Genomic DNA, 19,799 nt, shown 5'->3' with positions numbered 1-19,799 from the left:
TCATCCCTGAAATGTTTATACAAAGTTTACTATGTCTGATGAATGTATGTTTGATTGTAAGTTGTATATTTTGTAATAACTCACTATTGTTTAAAGGTAATGTAATACTAGGCCTTTAGTCAGTAAACTTTAAAGTACATTTTCAGGTAAATAGTTAATGGCTTCATGTTGATTATTTTATGTATTTTCCATTTTTGTATTGTTAAAACAGATCTGGGGAAACATTTCCAGTTTACTACATATTGGCTTAACCCTCCTGCTGTGTTCCGGTCGAATTGAACCGATTTTCAAGTTCTCTCTGAAAAATGTTAGAAGAACAAAAGTCGAATTCATACTTTATTGTCCTGCTATTAAAACATATTGTACCGTGCATTCTGAAAGTATTCAGACCCCTTGACTTTTTCCACATTTTGTGACATTACAAAGTGGGATTAAAATGGATTTAATTGTCATTTTTTTTGTTAAAGATCAACACAAAATATTATGGAACGTCAAAGTGGAAGAAAAAGTCTAAAAAAGTATATGAAAAAAAAAATCAAAAAAAGTACATGAAAAATCAAATGTTAATAAATATTGATTAGATAAGAATTCAATCCCCTGAGTCAATACATGTTAGAATCAACTTTGGCAGAGATTGCATCCATGAGTCGCTAAGAGCTTTGCACACCTGGATTGTACAATATTTGCACATTGTTATTTTTTTAAAGTCTTCAAGCTCTGTCAGGTTGGTTGTTGATCATTGGTAGACAGACATTTTTTAGTCTTGCAAGTGTATATTTGGCCTTGTGTTTTATGTTATTGTCCTGCTGAAAGGTGAATTTCTCTCCAGTGTCTGCTGAAAAGGAGACTGAGACAGGTTTTCCTCAAGGATTATGCCTGTACGTAGCTCTATTCAATTGATTTTCCTTTGTATTAAGGAGATGAAGTTCTTTGCCACATTTTTTGCAGTTTATCTTTAATGCCTTATTGCAAACAGCATGCATGTTTTGGAATATTTTTCCTTCCTTTTTATCACACCGTCATTTAGGTTAGTATTGTTAATGTTGTTTATCCATCCTCAATTTTCTGCTATCACAGCCGTTAAACTCTGTAACTGTTTTAAAGTCACCACTGGCCTCATGGTGAAATCCCTTTGCGGTTTCCTTCCTCTCCGGCAACTGAGTTAGGAAGGACACCTGTATCTTTGTTGTGACTAGGTGTATTGATACACCATTGAAAGTGTATTTAATAACTTCACCATTCTCAAAGGGATATTCAGTGACTGTTTTTTGATCTACCAATAGGTGCCCTTCTTTGTGAGGCATTGGAGAACCTCCCTGGTCTTTGTGGTTGAATTTGTGTTTGAAATGCACTGCTCAACTGAGGAACTTTCATATAATTGTATGTGTGGGGTACAGGGATGAGGCAGTCATTTCAAAATTATTGTCACGTTCTGACCATAGTTCTGTTATTTTATTCTTTGTTTTAGTATGGTCAGGGTGTGAGTTGGGGTGGGCAGTCTATGGTTGTTTTTCTATGTTGGTTTTTGTGTTCGGCCTAGTATGGTTCTCAATCAGAGGCAGGTGTCGTTAGTTGTCTATGATTGAGAATCATATTTAGGTAGCCTGGGTTTCACTTTTGTTTGTTGGGTGTTTGTTTTCCGTGTGTGTGTTTGTTGCCACACGGTACTGTTTTGGTTTCGTTCATGTTCACGTTTTTTGTTTTGTAGTTTCATAGTGTTCCGTTTATATCTTAAAATAAACGTTATGGACTCTTACCACGCTGCGCATTGGTTCTCCGAAAGCAGTCATCAAGGCAAAGGGTGGCTACTTTGAAAAATCTAAAATATATTTAGATTTGTTTAACACTTTTTTGGTTACTACATGATTCCGTATGTGTTATTTCATAGTTTTGATATCTTCACTATTATTCTACAATGTAGAAAACAGTATAAATAAAGAAAAACACTTGAATGAGTTTTGACTGTTATTGCCAAACTTTTAACTGGTATTGTAAAAGTATTCAGACCACTTGACTTTTTCCACATTTTTTTACGTTACAGCCTTATTCTAAAATAGATTAAATACAAAAAAATCCTCAGCAATCTACACACAATACCCCATAATGACAAAGTGAAAAAAGGTTTTTAGAATTTTAGAAAAGTATTTAGACCCTTTGCTATGAGACTCGAAATTCAGCTCAGGTGCGTCATGTTTCCGTTGATCATCCTTGAGATTGAATTGACTCCTTGATTGGAGTCCACCTGTGGTAAATTCAATTGATTGGACATGATTTGGAAAGGCACACACCTGTTTATATAAGGTCCCACAGTTGACAGCGCATGTCAAAGCAAAAACCAAGCCATGAGGTTGAAGGAAGTGTTACTGATCTCCGAGACAGGATTGTGTCGAGGCACAGATCTGGGGAAGGGTACCAAAATATTTCTGCAGCATTGAAGGTCCCCAAGAACACAGTGGCCTCTATCATTCTTAAATGGAAGACATTTGGAACCATCAAGACTTTTTAGAGCTGGCCACCAGGCCTAACTGAGCAATCGGATGAGAAGGACCTTGGTCAGGGAGGTGACCAAAAACCCGATGGTCACTCTGACAGAGCACTGAAGTTCCTATGTGGAGATCGGAGAACCTTCCAGAAGGACAAACATCTCTGCAGCACTCCACCAATCAGGCCTTTATGATAGAGTGGCCAGACGGAAGCCACTCCTCAGTAAAATGCACTTGACAGCCCACTTGGAGTTTGTCAAAAGCCACCTAAATACTCTCAGATCATTAGAAACAAGATTCTCTGGTCTGATGAAACCAGGATTGAAGTCTTTGGCCTGAATGCCAAGTGTCACGTCTGGAGGAAACCTGGCACCATCCCTATGGTGATGCATGGTGGTGGCAGCATCATGCTGTGGGGATGTTTCCTTCAATCTTTGCTTTCGTAAAATAATCCTCCAATTGCAGCAATTACAGCCTTGCAGACCTTTGGCATTCTAGTTGTCAATTTGTTGAGGTAATCTGAAGAGATTTCACCCCATGCTTCCTGAAACACGTCCCACAAGTTGGATTGGCTTGATGGGTACTTCTTACGTACCTTAATGGTCAAGCTGCTCCCACAACAGCTCAATAGGGTTGAGATCCGGTGACTGTGCTGGCCACTCCATTATAGACAGAATACCAGTTGACTGCTTCTTCCCTAAATAGTTATTGCATAATTTGAAGCTGTGCTTTGTCCTGTTGTAGGAAGAAATTGGCTCCAGTTAAGAGCCGTCCACAGGGTATGGCATGGCATTGCAAAATGGAGTGATTGCCTTCCTTCTTCAAGATCCCTTTTTACCCTGTACAAATCTCCCACTTTACCACCACCACCAAAGCACACCCAGACCATCACATTGCCTCCACCATGCTTGACAGATGGCGTCAAGCACTCCTCCAGCATCTTTTCATTTTTTCTGCATCTCACGAATATTATTCTTTGTGATCTGAATACCTCAAACTTAGATTTGTCTGTTCATAACACTTTTTTCCAATCTTCCTCTGTCCAGTGTCTGTGTTCTTTTGCCCGTCTAATTATTACATTTTTATTGGCCAGTCTGAGATATTACTTTTTCTTTGCAACTCTGCCTAGAAGGCCAGCATCCGGAGTCGCTTCTTCACTATTGACGTTGACTGGTGTTTAGCGGGTACTATTTAATGAAGCTGCCAGTTGAGGACTTTCAAACTAAACACGAGGTACTTGTGCTCTTGGTCAGTTGTGCATCGGGGCCTCCCACTCCTCTTTCTATTCTGGTTAGAGCCAGTTTGCGCTGTTTGCACTGTTTGCGCTGTTCTGTGAAGGGAGTAGTACACAGCGTTGTATGATATCTTCATTTTCTTGGCAATTTCTTGCATGGAATAGCCTTCATTTTTCAGAACAAGTATAGACTGACGAGTTTCAGAGGAAAGTTCTTTGTTTCTGGCCATTTTGAGCCTGAAATCGAACCCACAAACGCTGATGCTCCAGATACTCAACTAGTCCAAAGAAGGCCAGTTTTATTGCTTCTTTAATGAGTACAACAGCTTTCAGCTGTGCTAACATAATTGCAAAAGGGTTTTCTAATGATCAACTAGCCTTTTAAAATTATAAACTTGGATTAGCTAACACAAAGCAACCTGCCTACACATTGTTGGAAGAAGACCAATATAACTACTGTAGTGGGTCAAAACTGTGTGCTAGAAAATCTTGGGTGAAGTATTCACTTCTCACTTAAAACATCGTTTTTTAATTTTATTTACATAAACATTATCCATTAATATTCTGCATGAAACATTTTGACAGAAAGCGTTATTAGACGCAATCTCCATCCCTATGTATAATTGAACACCGATCTTGTTCTAGTCTGTGGACAAATACTTTGACTCCTAACGGCTCAGGTTTAAACTGGCCATTGTGTCCCTCACATAGTTTTTTGTATTCCATGGGTATTCCTTTTGAGGCCATTAGCAGGCTGACAACCCACCAGCTGTCACTAATTGCCCACTAATGGGTTTGGGTGATGTGATGGTTTGTCTGTGAGGGGCGTTCAAAGTCTATACTGGAGGTCTTTCTGGATTGCCAAATCAAAGGGGACATATTTAAAAGCATGTAATGTTATTCTGTTAAATCATTTTAAACTGCACAGTACCTCTGCAATAACAAGCAATTTATGCAAGTGTATGGAAACAGATGCCAATATTAAACCCCATAGCCTACATTTTTTACAGTTACGTTCTGTTATATCTTGAAATCTATGGTAATGAGGATATCAAAATGACTTCGCTATTTGATATTTACCTTACACTATTACCTTATACGTATATCATATCATTATTTCAAATATCATAGCTTTGTTTGGGGCAGTATCTATTGTCATGCATGATATTTGTATTCTTTGTGGTTGAGATCTTTGCAGGAGACAAGTAGGGCACGTGTCTGCCCTCTGCGTCAGCCAGCCCGCTAATAGATGTGAGGAGGTCATCTGGCATTAGCGGCAAAAGTACGTTAGCATTTGCGCTGAGCGTCTCTTGCCAGACTGTGTGCATGTTTGAAGGCGCTTGGACAAGCAGGCCCTTTCACGGTGATGAATGGCTTTTTTCAAGCGTTCTGCTCCCTAGTTATGAGAAGGGTGACCTGGTCATTGGACGACTTTATGAAGCTATAAAAAATGTATGTCAGTCTACAGTCTCTAATGCCATCCCCAAACAGAAGAGGGAGGGCGAGGGGAGCTGGAATGGTAAAAAGGCCATTTACCCTCTCTCTAAATAGCTCTCTCGACTGCCCTCCTCCACTTATCTGACAATGTCCTTGTCTTTGATTCTCTTTTTTTTATTCTATATTTTTACGAGACGAAATTGAATCAACAGCAGATTGGACAGTATTTGTCCCATGTTTTTTACTGTCCAATGCAGTCTGCTCACTTGTAATTAGTGTTTTGATATTGCATCCTCAATTCCATGCAATATAAAGAGTATAAAGAGATGAGAGAGAATTTATGGTGTACAGTTAGATAGAAAATCATTCTTATTCACAGTTAATGTGAATGGCATCATGGCATCATGATGTCCTATTTGCACCTACTTTAATTTCATCAATATCATAACACATGAATGTCAATGTTAGGAGTCTACCATTTATCAACAATGTTATTTCTCTGTTGCCGAAAAGCATCAGTATGCTAACTTCAGTTAGTACTAAATACGGCTGCTAGAATCCTGACTAGAACCAAAAAATTTGATCATATTACTCCAGTGCTAGCCTCCCTACACTGGCTTCCTGTCAAGGCAAGGGCTGATTTCAAGGTTTTACTGCTAACCTACAAAGCATTACATGGGCTTGCTCCTACCTATCTCTCTGATTTGGTCCTGCCGTACATACCAACACGTACACTACAGTCACAAGACGCAGGCCTTCTAATTGTCCCTAGAATTTCTAAGCAAACAGCTGGAGGCAGGGCCTTCTCCTATAGAGCTCCATTTTTATGGAATGGTCTGCCTACCCATGAGACGCAAACTCGGTCTCAACCTTTAAGTCTTTACTGAAGACTCATCTCTTCAGTGGGTCATATGATTGAGTGTAGTCTGGCCCAGGAGTGTGAAGGTGAACGGAAAGGCTCTGGAGCAACGAACCGCCATTGCTGTCTCTGCCTGGCCGGTTCCCCTCCTTCCACTGGGATTCTTTGCCTCTAACCCTATTACAGGGGCTGAGTCACTGGCTTACTGGGGCTCGTTCATACCGTCCCTAGGAGGGGTGCGTCACTTATGTGGGTTGAGTCACTGATGTGATCTTCCTGTCTGAGTTGCCCCCCCCCCCCCTTGGGTTGTGCCGTGGCGGAGATCTTTGTGGGCTATACTCTGCCTTTTCTCAGGATGGTAAGTTGGTGGTTGAAGATATCGCTCTAGTGGTGTGGGGGCTGTGCTTTGGCAAAGTTGGTGGGGTTAAATCCTTCCTGTTTGGCCCTGTCGGATGGGGCCACAGTGTCTCCTGACCCCTCCTGTCTCAGCCTCCAGTATTTATGCTGCAGTAGTTTATGTGTCGGAGGGCTAGGGTCAGTTTGTTATATCTGGAGTACTTCTCCTGTCCTATCCGGTGTCCTGTGTGAATTTAAGTATGCTCTCTCTAATTTTGTCTTTCTCTCTTTCTTTCTCTCTCTCGGAGGACCTGAGCCCTAGGACCATGCCTCAGGACTACCTGACATGATGACTCCTTGCTGTCCCCAGTCCACCTGGCCGTGCTGCTGCTCCAGTGTCAACCGTTCTGCCTGTGATTATTATTATTTGACCATGCTGGTCATTTATGAACATTTGAACATCTTGGCCATGTTCTGTTATAATCTTCACCCGGCACAGCCAGAAGAGGACTGGCCACCCCACATAGCCTGGTTCCTCTCTAGGTTTCTTCCTAGTTTTTGGCCTTTCTAGGGAGTTTTTCCTAGCCACCGTGCTTCTACACCTGCATTGCTTGCTCTTTGGGGTTTTAGGCTGGGTTTCTGTACAGCCTTTTGAGATATCAGCTGATAGACGAAGGGCTATATAAATACATTTTATTTTATTTTATGTTATTTGATGAGCAAAGCTTTTTAATAATCCCCCTAGAATCTATTGACGCACAACCGTTTGGACAACAAACTAATGTGACCCCACTGTAGAAAGGGGAGATTCTCCCGAACACGACTGGTCGGAAGGTAACTGGTACCGGTTTAAAAAAGGAATGGAAGTATGGAGGTAGTTGTGTGCCTACCCCAAAAATGGGTTAAATGTGTGTAAAAAGAGATACACATTACCAGTCAAAACTTTGGACAAACCTACTCATACAACTGTTATTCTTTATTTTGTCTGTTTTCTTCATTGTAGAATAATAGTGAAGTCATCAAAACTATGAAATAACACACATGGAATCGTGTAGTAACCAAAAAAGTGTTAAGCAAATCAAAATATATTTTAGATTTGAGATTCTTCAAAGTAGCCCCCGTTTGCTGTGATGTCAGCTTTGCACACTCTTGGCATTGTCTCAACCAGCTTGGAATGCATTTAAATTAACAGGTGTGCCTTGTTAAAAGTTAATTTCTTAATGCTTTTGAGCCAATACTTTGTGTTGTGACAAGGTAGGGGGTGGGTATACAGAAGATAGCCCTATTTGGTAAAAGACCAAGTCCATATTATGTCAAGAACAACTCAAATAAGCAAAGAGAAATTACAGTCCATCATTACTTAAAACATGAAGGCCAGTCAATGCGGAAAATGTCTGACGCAAAAACCATCAAGTGCTATGATGAGACTGGCTCTCATGAGGACCACCACAGGACAGAGTTACCTCTGCTGCAGAGGATACGTTCATTAGAGTTAACTGCACCTCAGATTGCATCCCAAATAAATGCTTCACAGAGTTCAAGTAACAGAAACATCTCAACATCAACTGTTCAGAGGAGACTGCGTTATTTAGGCCCTCATGGTCAAATTGCTGCAAAGAAACCACTGCTAGAGGACACCAATAAGAAGAAGAGACTTTCTTGGACCAAGAAACACGAACAATGGACATTAGACTGGTGGAAATCTGTCCTTTGCTCTGATGAGTTGAAATTTGAGATTTTTGGTTCCAACCGCCGTGTATTGGTGAGACACAGAGTAGGTGAACGGATGATCTCCGCATATGTGGTTCTCACCGTGAAGCATGGGGGAAGAGGTGTGATGGTGTGGGGGTGCTTTGCTGGTGACACTGTCTGTGATTTATTTAGAATTCAAGGCACACTTAACCAGCTTGGCTACCACAGCATTCTGCAGCGATACACCATCCCATCTGGTTTTCACTTAGTGGGACTATCATTTGTTTTTCAACAGGACAATGACCCCACACACCTCCAGGCTGTGTAAGGGCTATTTGACCAACGAGAGTGATGAAGTGCTGCATCAGATGACCTGGCCTCCACTATCATCCGGCCTCAACCCAATTGAGATGGTTTGGGATGAGTTGGACCTCAGAGTGAAGGAAAAGCAGCCAACAAGTGCTCAGAATATGTGGGAACTCCTTCAAGATTGTTAGAAAAGCATTCCTCATGAAGCTGGTTGAGAGAATGCCAAGAGTGTACAAAGCTGTCATCAAGGCAAAGGGTGGCCACTTTGAAAAATCTCAAATATAAAACATATTGTAGTTTGTTTAACACTTTTTGGTTTACTACTTGATTTCATATGTGTTATTTCATAGTTTTCATAAAAATAAATAAAAACCTTTGAACGAGTTGTGTCCAAACTTTTGAATGGTACTGTATATGTATGTCTTGATCTTTCTTAAATCTCCTAGATACAGTGAAAGACAGACACTTCAAAACCTTGTTCCTTATGATTTAGTATTTTACTGTCTTTTTTGCAGTTTATGAATGTGTTATTCATTGTGTTTCTATGGGATTTGGTACTAAAGACCACATTTTATATACCTAACATCCTAAAATTCTAAATAAAATAGACAAATGATCTTAAAACAATAATCCCCACCTGCCCTGCCACTCCCCTCCCCTACTTCTTAGACTCTAGAGAATTTAAGAGAGACGCAAAGGTGTTGTGATTCCTGTCACCCACAAGAATGTAAACACACCCAATCTATTTAAAAGAGGAGTACACACCAAAAATACAAGATCAGTGATTCACTCATCTACCAGTCCTTCCCTCATTTCCATGTGATATGGCTGAATCCCATTAATCACAAATGTCTTCCTTTTAATAAAAATGCAAATGAATTTTAGCCGATTGGTGTTACAGCTAATGTGCCATTAATAAATCATGAGCCTCTTCGTTGTTTGCTTGCCAAGATTTTGAGGAACAAACACTTCCTAAAAACAAGATCATGCAGTCTAGATACTGTACAGTAGCTACTGTGACTAGCTTTATAGAACTAGAGCCCATTTAATTAATGTATTGCTAAAATGTGTCTTGTGAATATATGTTTAAGTAACTCATCCACTTAATGAGGTCCACATCAATTCAACCCTGGTTCACAGGCACAGCATGTGACTTAATATTGAAAAGTATCATTTATTTATGAGTGTAATTAGGTCATCATGTCTGACAAGTACATTCCAGGCTTTTTTAAGACCTCTCGGGCCAGGAAGTAGATTGTGTTTATGTTTTAGTCAGACACCGACCACCACATTATTTATGTGAGTTTCTAATAGGTTTTTAACTCACCCTTTAACCTGCACAGCCGGGTCAGAGCACTAAAGGCCTTTGCTTCAGTTGACCTTGTATGCTAGCTTCCTGTTACTTGTGGATTATTTAACGTTTACTTAAATATTGTAAGGCAATTACATAATACCAATTATTTGGTTGCTAGCACCAGTCCACATCACTCATTTACCCATACTTTTGAGTTACATGAAAGGTTCCCCTTTTTCATGAGTGATTGAAATTCATTTTACCTTGAGTTCACTTTCTATGCCAGTAGTGAAAGCATCCTTGATCATATGTTCTTTACTTTCCTTCAGGCCCTACATACCCAAACATGCCCGCCCAAAAATACTGGATTTCAATTTACTCAATATAGCATTATCCGCATTGCATTCCCACTAGTGCCTTCAAGTAAATTCCTATAATATAGTGCCTGGAGCCAATATTGTAGTTAAGTCACTTAACCTTGAGTCCATGTCCAAAGTCCCTAGTGTTTTAGTCCGAGTTTGAGTCTGAGTCCTTCACACGTTCCCTACTAGTACTAAAGTTTGCGGTCTGATAATCTGTGAGGCTACAGTTTGTAATGTATAAAGATAGCTAGCTATCTAACGATGCTACACTTTAGTCGGGCAATTTCAAGATTTCAGCTAATAGGGAGAAGTATCTAACAAAATAACTATAATGAACAAAAATATAAACGCAACATGCAACAATTTGAATGATTTTACTAAGTTACAGTTCACATAAGCAAATCAGTCAATTGAAAAAAATTAATTAGGCCTTAATCTATGGATTTTACATGACTGGGCAGGGGGAAGCTATGGGTCGGCCTGGGAGGGCATAGGCCCACCCACTTGGGGGCCAGCCAATCAGAATTCGTTTTTCCCCTCAACTGGACCTTATTACAGACAGAAATACTCCTCATTTTCATCAGCTATCTGGGTGGCTGGTCTCAGACGACCTTGCAGGTGAAGAAGACGAATGTGGAAATCCTGGGCTGGTGTGGTTACACGTGGTTGTGAGGTTGGTAGGATGTACTGCCAAATTCGATAAAACAACGTTGGAGGCGACTTATGATAGAGAAATTAACATTACAATATCTGGTAACAGCTCTGGTGGATATTCCTGCAGTCAGCATGCCAATTTCATGCTCCCTCAAAATTTGAGACATCTGTGGCATTGTGTTGTGTGACCAAACTGCACATTTTAGAGTGGCCTTTTATTGTCCCCAGCACAAGGTACAACTGTTTAATGATCATGCTTTTCAATCAGCTTCTTGAGATGCCACACCAGTCAGGTGGATGGATTATCTTGGCAAAGGAGAAATGCTCACCAACAGGGATGTAAACACATTTGTGCACAACATTTGAGAGAAATAAGCACTTAGTGCGTATGGAAAAAGTCTGGGATCTTTTATTTCAGCTCACTTCACATGTTGCGTTTATATTTTTGTTCAGTATACATCATGGCATTTACTAATCATAAAGTATTTAAATATAATATACTTTTTGGTACATGTTTGGTAAGGTAAGATTAATTTCACCTAACCATGAAAATAAGTTTAACCATTGCTTTAAACCAATATTTCTCAATCCTGGTCCTGGGGACCTAACACCTTTTTGATTTTTCTCTAGTACTCACACACTTCATTCAACTAATCGTAGCTTTAAACAAAAAGCTAATATCTTTCCAATGACTGATCTACAAGCCACATCATAGTGTTGCTGGTATCTGTAAAAGTGCACTTGTTGAACTTTTCTTCAGACCATTTAGTACTTTTTCACTATCTTAAATATTCCAATTTTCCCAAATGAAAAAAATTAAATAATAATTTCATCAGACCAGTGAGGTAGGTACAAGTGAGATGTGAGGGCTAAACTGCCCGCCTCTGTCTATTCGCATGTAATCAATCATGGGCCTCTCCTCAGTCACTTTGATCTGAAAACAGCTGTAATCTGTGGTCATTGTTGCCAGTGTAGATTGTTTGCCAAACTATTACCATAACTGTCAGCCCAAATCAGAAAAATAATCTAATCGCTCTGGACAGATGCGGTACCCTGCATTATTGATACGGTCATCTCAGTGAGAGAGAGAATGATAAAACATAGTTCTATTTACAAAGGGAGATTGGTTGGGTCCTTGAGAGTGAGTGAGTGGGACAGGCACTTCCAGGAAGTGAGATATAGCCAGTTCAGGGGGGGAAAAAACACATTTCCTGGCTTTTTGGGGTCACCTCACCCCATGGGCCTACTTCCTCTCTGAAAATGAATCACCCGAATACACACTGGACTGAATTCTCAAAGTGCCTCCACTAGCACCAAGGCCCTGACACTTAATATCTGATTTTTACCTTCCTGTTTTTATTGCAAAGCAGGGTGGCCAGGGTTGACCTTCAAGGCAAGGCAATTTATGTATTAACACTTGAATATATTAGCACATCCACATACCAACATTTATCCTACTACTTTGTATAAGTATATGCATCCTTTCGTAGGTGTTTTTCTAGTGACCAAATTAAATTCAAATGAATCAGACTTGTCCAATGTGAAAAAGAAACAAGCTAGTAGGAAAATAATTTAACGTTTCCATTACTGCACATGTTGTACCTTCCAGAGAGGTCGTGAACCAGACGGTGCAATGTATGTTTATTTAACACCCCTTCCGACTGCATCAGAATGCTTTTGTGTTTTTGTGTGACCAATGGAAAAACTGCAACCTTAGATTACAATGCATTATAACCAGAAAGGTGTGGGAGGCTGTTGGTATAAGCATTCAGGTTCAACATGTTCCAGGTCCTTGAAGCAATTACATGTCTGAAGTGTTTCCTCTTGACTTTTGTGTCACCTAGAGTGTTCCACCCAAATGACAAAACCATCAGCTGACGAGTTGCCAGACTTTCCTTTGTGGAAACATGTCCATCGCTGGCTCAGGACACATTTTGGCAAGATACAGAACAACCGATTACAAGATCTGGCATATGGAAGGACAAACAACTCCCCACTCAGTGTATCAGGTTTGTGCCATCTTCTTCATGGACAAATAAAGAAACATGATTCTTATACAGGAGTGATTGCTGGGAATGATCAAGATAATAAGCAATGGGCAGTACAAGCAGCAGGACACCCTTAGCTGTGAATGACCCTGCACTGTAAGGATGTCCTTTAGACAATGCACATACAGTATGTAGTACTATAGTTGTACTGTGGTAACCTTAAATTTACATTTTGCTCAATAGATTTTTTAAATTTCCCTTCTCCATTCCTCTCTACTTGAACTGTGCACAGGACATGTCAATTTCATTCAGACTAAATAAATATTTCCCTAAAGCCACTGCCTGTCTAAATTGCTTGAAGCCAAAATATCCCTCCGGGTGACAACAGCGATAGAGACTTAGATCAGTCACAGGACCTACTCTGTCGTCTCAGTCTTCATTCTGTCCTGGGTCCTTAGATTATCCCATTTAGAAGCCATGTACATCACTGATCTAAGATATAGACGCACAATGAGTTAAATAAATGTGCTATGTCACAATTGATCATCCTTTGAGGGGAAAAGGAATGTCTGAATCAATCGAGTCTTGGCCTGAGCATTTACTCAGGACAGTGGGCAAGATTGGAAAAAAAGCTCAGGCCTGAGTTTGATAAATGTATCCTTATTATCCCTATTGATGTTTAAATTTCTTCAGGCCTGTAACTACATGGGCACCGGGCAGTGACAGAGTTACTACGACGTCCTTCAATCCATAATTTACACCTGTTAGTTGACTCCCCCATCGTTTGTGAGTATACTCAGGCTTAAAGGTTAACAAAAGAGAAGCAGGTCTACCTCTGCTGCTGCGACAACGGATCAATGTCAAGTAAATAACCTTTTCTACCTTATTTCCCGAGCAGTATCGATCCATTTCTTCCCCTCCTACCCAGTCTCCATTCCATCCCTCCTTATGTCTCCTTGCTTTTCAACCGTCATGTGATCTTCAACCACTTTCATATTAGATGTGTAAGGTGGCATTTTGTGTCAGAACATTTTTCTGTAATTTTCCTCTGAAACGTATTCCTGTAAAGTCTTTCTTTACAAAAAGAGAGGAAAATAAATTCATTCAGACATGTAAGTCTGATCTATTTTCTCAATTCATTTATTTTCTTTAGTGTGTGTAAGAATTGTTAAGAAAATCTCAATTGAACCATTTGTAAATGTCATGGGTTCTTTTCATGCTCTTATACCTCATTTAGTCTCTTGGTTAGGATAAGATCCATCTTCTTGTTCATACAGAACAGTATACGTTAGATAGATATATGGTGAGTTTGCAAATTCATGAGAAGCAATAACGTAGCAACCTTGTAACGTGGCCATGCGATCACATTATCCTGTCATGTTATGTTTCTGCAAATTCACACACACCTGTGTAGAGAGATCTGCTTACGTAGCCTAATAAAACGACAAGTTTAGATCCTAAATGACTAAAAACTCTGCGCCCTTCTTTACTTTGTGAAGGTTGGTGTCCAGTTAACTGGCATTGATTTCCTTTGGCCTGTGTAGATCCCACTCCAACTTGAGTGATTATCAAGCCCTTTCCTTGTGATGACACTAAGACTCCGTTAGACCTGCCTCTCTGTGATAAATGTGCCCTGTGATGTGACTCTTTCCCCTGCTAATACAAACAACTGCTTGTTAGGTTGTACGCTTTTATGGTCACACTTTCTTTAACGGCATGTTGCTCATCAGCTAAATAATGTCTTGCTATTAGTGACTAATGAATAATACAATTAGGCACTGATTACCGTAGGAATAACCTTTTCAATCAGCCAAAACTATATCTCTTTATGCTTTGTTCACAGATTTGGCAATGGACTTTATAAGAAATTAGTCCTGAGATATATTAATATATCTATAAAAAATATATAAAAAAACAATGTACCTTAATGTACCATAACAGAGAAATACAGTTGAGTAACTCCAGACACATTAGACTCCTCATAGAGGGCTGTCTGGCTGGGTTAATCCTCTGTGGCAATGTGTCCTCAGTTGAACTTGTAAACACAGTTGTTTACATCTGTGCCCCAGACACAGTTAGATCGTGAACCTATATTGATTTTCTCATGCAACAACAGGGGAGCCAGATAGTGGTGAAACAGAGGTTGAATAGGAGTGTGTGTTTTTGCCCTTGTGTTACAAGAGTACCTAGGTCTGTGACATGATCAAAATAAGCACACTTAGTAGTGAGATAAAAGCTAAAACAACAGAATTGAATGAACATGTCAAAACATGTAATGTCAAATCCACAAAGTCAAAAGAGTGAGATGGTTTTGACTGAGCATTTACTTACGTTTCATAGATCAAAGACATCATTGCATGCGAGATCAGACATGGATTGCATTGGATGTGTTGAAGGTCGGGGCAAAGGTTAGAATCATTTTCTCCACGAGGTATGGTAATTATCATATAGAACAAGAGATGCTGTGGTTCTCTAGGTTTCCATTCCTCTGGATAGTACATTAGAATTCTTGTCTCAAAGACATCTTGACATGGGAACATACAGTAACTGACATTGGGGTCAGTGAGGTCAGAAACATGAGGTCAGAAAACAAAAGATGTCTTTGAGACATCTTTGAGTAGCTATTCTGGAGACCAAGTGCCTTTACTAAAGGTCTATTGACAAAGAGTACATGCTGGTGTCACAAAGCCTCGGAGGGTATGGTAGTATGGTGGTTGGGGCTAGGGTGAGGAGAGGTACAGAGTTTGAGGAAGGCATGGATGCTAGGGTGATTTTCAGTGATGTAAATTGATCCTTGTGACTTGAGGCATGTTGAAAACCACCATTGTTGCTATTTTTGTGAGCTTCACTTGTCAGTCCCTTATTATTAAATGAACAATACTGAACAATGGCATTGTCTATAGGTTTACAGTCCACTAATGTTATTCACAAGGCTATTCACCAGTACTTGATATGACTTTTGTGATGGTCTATAGTGTCACGCCCTGATCTGTTTCACCTGTCTTTGTGATTGTCTCCACCCACCTCCAGGTGTCTCCTATTTTCCCCTTTAGTCCCCGGTATATTTATCCCTGTGTTTCCTGTCTCTCTGTGCCAGTTTGTCTTGTTTTGCTAAGTCAACCAGCATGTCTCCTAGCTCCTTTTTTCCCCAGTCTCTGTTTTTTCAGAGCTCTCCTGGTTTTGACCCTTGCCTGTCCTGATGCCGAATCCGCCAGCCTGACCACTCTGCCTGCACTGACCTCGAGCCTGCCTATCCCCTTGTACTGTTTGGACTCGGCTGTTCACTGAATCCCTGCCTGTCTTGACCTCGAGCCTGCCTATCCCCTGGTACTGTTTGGACTCTGACCTGCCTTTTGCCTACCCCTTTTGGTATAATAACTATCAGAGCTCAACCATCTGCCTCCTGTGTCTGCATTTGGGTCTCGCCCTGTGCCTTTATATATAGTGCAAAGCAGCCAATATTCAGTGGGCTATATCTACAGTGTTTTGCTAATAAATATATACCAATTTGGCCATATTTTGGTATTAAAAAATGATATTTACTACCATTATTTAATGTGTATTCCTTTTGTGAGCCAATGCATAGTTAAATCAGTCTGGAGAGAGAAAAATGAAACACACATCTGAAATGACAGCTCAATCTCAGAGGAGTGTCCGGGAGAGGAAATCTGTGTCACTGGATGTTCCTCAGTTAAATGGTGACCTTAGGTAAGATATCTGGTGGCTAAAGTTAGTGTCAAATTTGACACATAGCGGTCTCCCATTACTGAAGGTTACTGCGCTTCATTTTCTCATATCTATTCTAATAACCAGATTACTACAGTGTAACCAAACACAGGAGATGTACACTGAACAAAAATATGAACGCCACATGTAAAGTGTTGGTCCCATGTTTCATGAGCTGTAGTAAAATGTCCCAGAAATGTTCAATGAGTTAAAAAAGCTTAGTTCTCTCATATTTTTGGTACAAATTTGTTTGTCCCTGTTAGTGAGCATTTCTCCTTTGAATATGGCAGTACTTCCAAACGGCCTCACAACTGCAAACCACATGTAACTATGCAAGCTCAGAACCTCAACATCCAGCTTCTTCACCTACGGGCTCGTCTGAGACCAGCCACCTGGACAGCTGATGAATCTGTGGGTTTGCACAACTAAAGAATTTCTGCACAAACTGTCAGAAACGTCTCAGGGAAGCTCATCTGCGTGCTGCGTGCTTGACCTGACTTCAGTTCTGCGGCATAATCGACTTCAGTGGGCAAATGTTCACCTTCGATGGCCACTGGCACACTGGATAAGTGTGGATGAATCCCAATTTCAACTGTACCGGGCAGATGGCAGACGTCGTGTGGGCAAGCGGTTTGCTGATGTCAACGTTCTGAACAGAGTGCCGGATGGTGGCGTGGGGTTATGGTATGGCCAGGCTTAAGCTACGGACAATGAACACAATTGCATTTTATCGGGGGTAATTTGAATGAACAGAGATACTGTACAGCGAAAATATTCTGAGGCCTATTGTTGTGCCGTTCATCCGCCGCCATCACCTCATGTTTCAGCATGAAAATGCATGGCCCCATGTCTCAAGGATCTGTACACAATTCCTTGAAGCTGAAAATGTACTAGTTCTTCCATGGCCTGCATACTCACCAGACATGTCACCCATTGAGCATGTTTGGGATGCTCTGGATCAACGTGTATGACAGTGTGTTCCAATTCCCGCCAATATCCAGCATCTTCACACAGCCATTGAAGAGGATTGCAACAACATTGCACAGGCCATAATCAACAGCCTGATCAACTATATGCAAAGGAGATGTGTCACACAGCATGAGGCAAATGATGGTCACATCAGATACTAACTGGTTTTCTGATCCCCGTCTCTACTTAAAAAAAGATATCTATGACCAACATATGCATAATCTGCATTCCCAGTCATGTGAAATCTATAGATTCGGGCCTAATTAATTAATTTAAATTGAGTTATTTCCTTATATGAGCTGTAACTTTGTAAAATCTTTGAAATTGTTGCATGCTTCATTTATATTTTTGTTCAGTGTAGGATAAATACATTTTTCCCAACTTGATGGTGTGTTCAATTCTTCATGTGTGTTCACTGAGCACTTAGATGCTATGGGAGCAAAAATAAGTGGTTGCAAAGTTTCTTATGTATTATGTTACAGTTGGACTTGAGAGTATCATTGTTTATTTTATTTTGTTTTACCGTGCTAGAGCATGCAGCTAAGTAAAGCCCAGCCCCCAGGTTTTGAGAAATAAAAAAAGAAAGAGATGTACTCTGTGATCCAAGGTCAATGACCTGCTCTGTAGCTGTCTCCATTCCACCTCAGGGCACCTACTAATGTCAGCCCACTTTTAGATTGCCCAAATCGTGGCTTGCCACTGGTTATTTACAGCGGCGATAAGTGATCCCAGTGACCCCAGAGGTCTGACACACCACTTTTTTTTAACGTTGCCAGAAGTCAAATGCCATAGCATTGCCCCAGGATCAAAGCCTTCAAAGTCAAACTCTACTTAGGCATCCATTGAAATAAGAGCCCCAGGCCCAGCCAAGGATGCACAGCCAACTCATGGCCAAGCTGTAACTTACACACCAGCCAAGCAGCGGCTGCACATATACACACACACACACGTTCTCTCCCATGTGTGAAATAGCTCTCTTATTGAGGTCAAAGTACATTTAACTGTTGTGACTCAGATAACTCATTAGGTTCTACATTGCAGGCAGTGTCAAGAGCAATGTTTATTCTACTCCAGGCTCTGTTTTCTTATGTACTGACATCTACAGACATAGCATTTAATGGATGTGTAATCCTTGATGTTATGCTGTACTGACAATATTGGTTATAAATCACTGGGAATACATGACTGAAGATACATATTGTACTCATTCTCTCCCACCTTCTGGCTCAATTCTGGTCTGTGCTGGTCTGTACTTCCTTTTCCTGTTCTCCACAACACTCCACACACACCCAATACACAGGAAATGGAGTCTGGTCTCTTGACAGATAATGTGACACACACGTGTGCTAGCGGAAGACAGGGCCATGGGCCACAAAGAGCCACTCTGGGTCTGGGACTGTGATAATATCAGGAAGGGGAGCAGAGCAGGGGAGAGGTGTCTGCAGGAAAGGGAAAGGCTGGTGAAGGAAGGCCCATGGAATCACTTATCTCCCAGAGGAGCCAGGAGGCTGGGTGTCACCTCCCCTGTGTCTCTGTGTCGTGCCATAGGATGGGCGGCATGGACCTACAGTATGTTTGTCATCACAATTTACAACTTAATCTGTGTCCTGATTCTGTGTCCCACAAGACTGCATACCTCACAAAATGATTGTGACCTAACATAGATTGTAGATTGTACCCTGTACTATCACCTGACTGTATTTTAGTAGCGTATAGGAGTGGAAAACTTACACATTCTTTTTTTTCTTCCTTTATTTTTCCCTTGTTGTCTTTGTGGTTATATTCAAGGTCTTATTACTATAGTACAGCACTGTCCTTTTGTACTTTGTACTTAATAATGTGTCTAAATTTGAGAAACATCAAAGTCTGAAAATCATGAGCAATAATTCTGTTCTATCCCTCATAGTGACAAATCTAGAGTTAATTTATGGCCATCATGAGAGTGAATTCAACCTGCATTTTAGAAAGTGGTAAATCATGGCAGTGTGTTAGAAGCAGGCTTGTAAAGTAAACCGCCTGACGTCTCCCAGCTGAGACCATTTACCTTCCTTTCCCTTTACTCTCCCACTTCCCCTCTTTTTAGGCCTGTAAATCTGAAATGGAAAGAAGAAACCAGGGGAACTGATTAATTGGCCTAACAAGGTTTTTCTGCCTCAGTGATGATCCTGTTAAAATCTGACTGTACTTAAAGATGAGGAAACGCTCATGGTAAATAACCCCAGGGTGGCACTAAGTCTTCAATTCCAACAGTATTTAGAGACATTTGAAATATTCTGTGCCTACCCACATTTCAAGAAATCTAAACTACACATCTAAACTACATTTACACATTTGAAAATGTTCTCCTTTGACGATGTGTGCAATGTTTCACCTACATTTTGTACAGACGGCTGCATTGATCTCAACAAAGATGTACTTGTGAACAGGCCTACTTCTTATCCCAGTCATATACTGTA

The sequence above is a fragment of the Oncorhynchus mykiss genome, chromosome 2 (genome assembly GCF_013265735.2).
Source record: "Oncorhynchus mykiss isolate Arlee chromosome 2, USDA_OmykA_1.1, whole genome shotgun sequence".
NCBI lineage: Eukaryota > Metazoa > Chordata > Actinopteri > Salmoniformes > Salmonidae > Oncorhynchus > Oncorhynchus mykiss.
The sequence above is the reverse complement of the archived record's forward strand: the minus strand, read 5'-3'. Positions refer to the sequence as shown.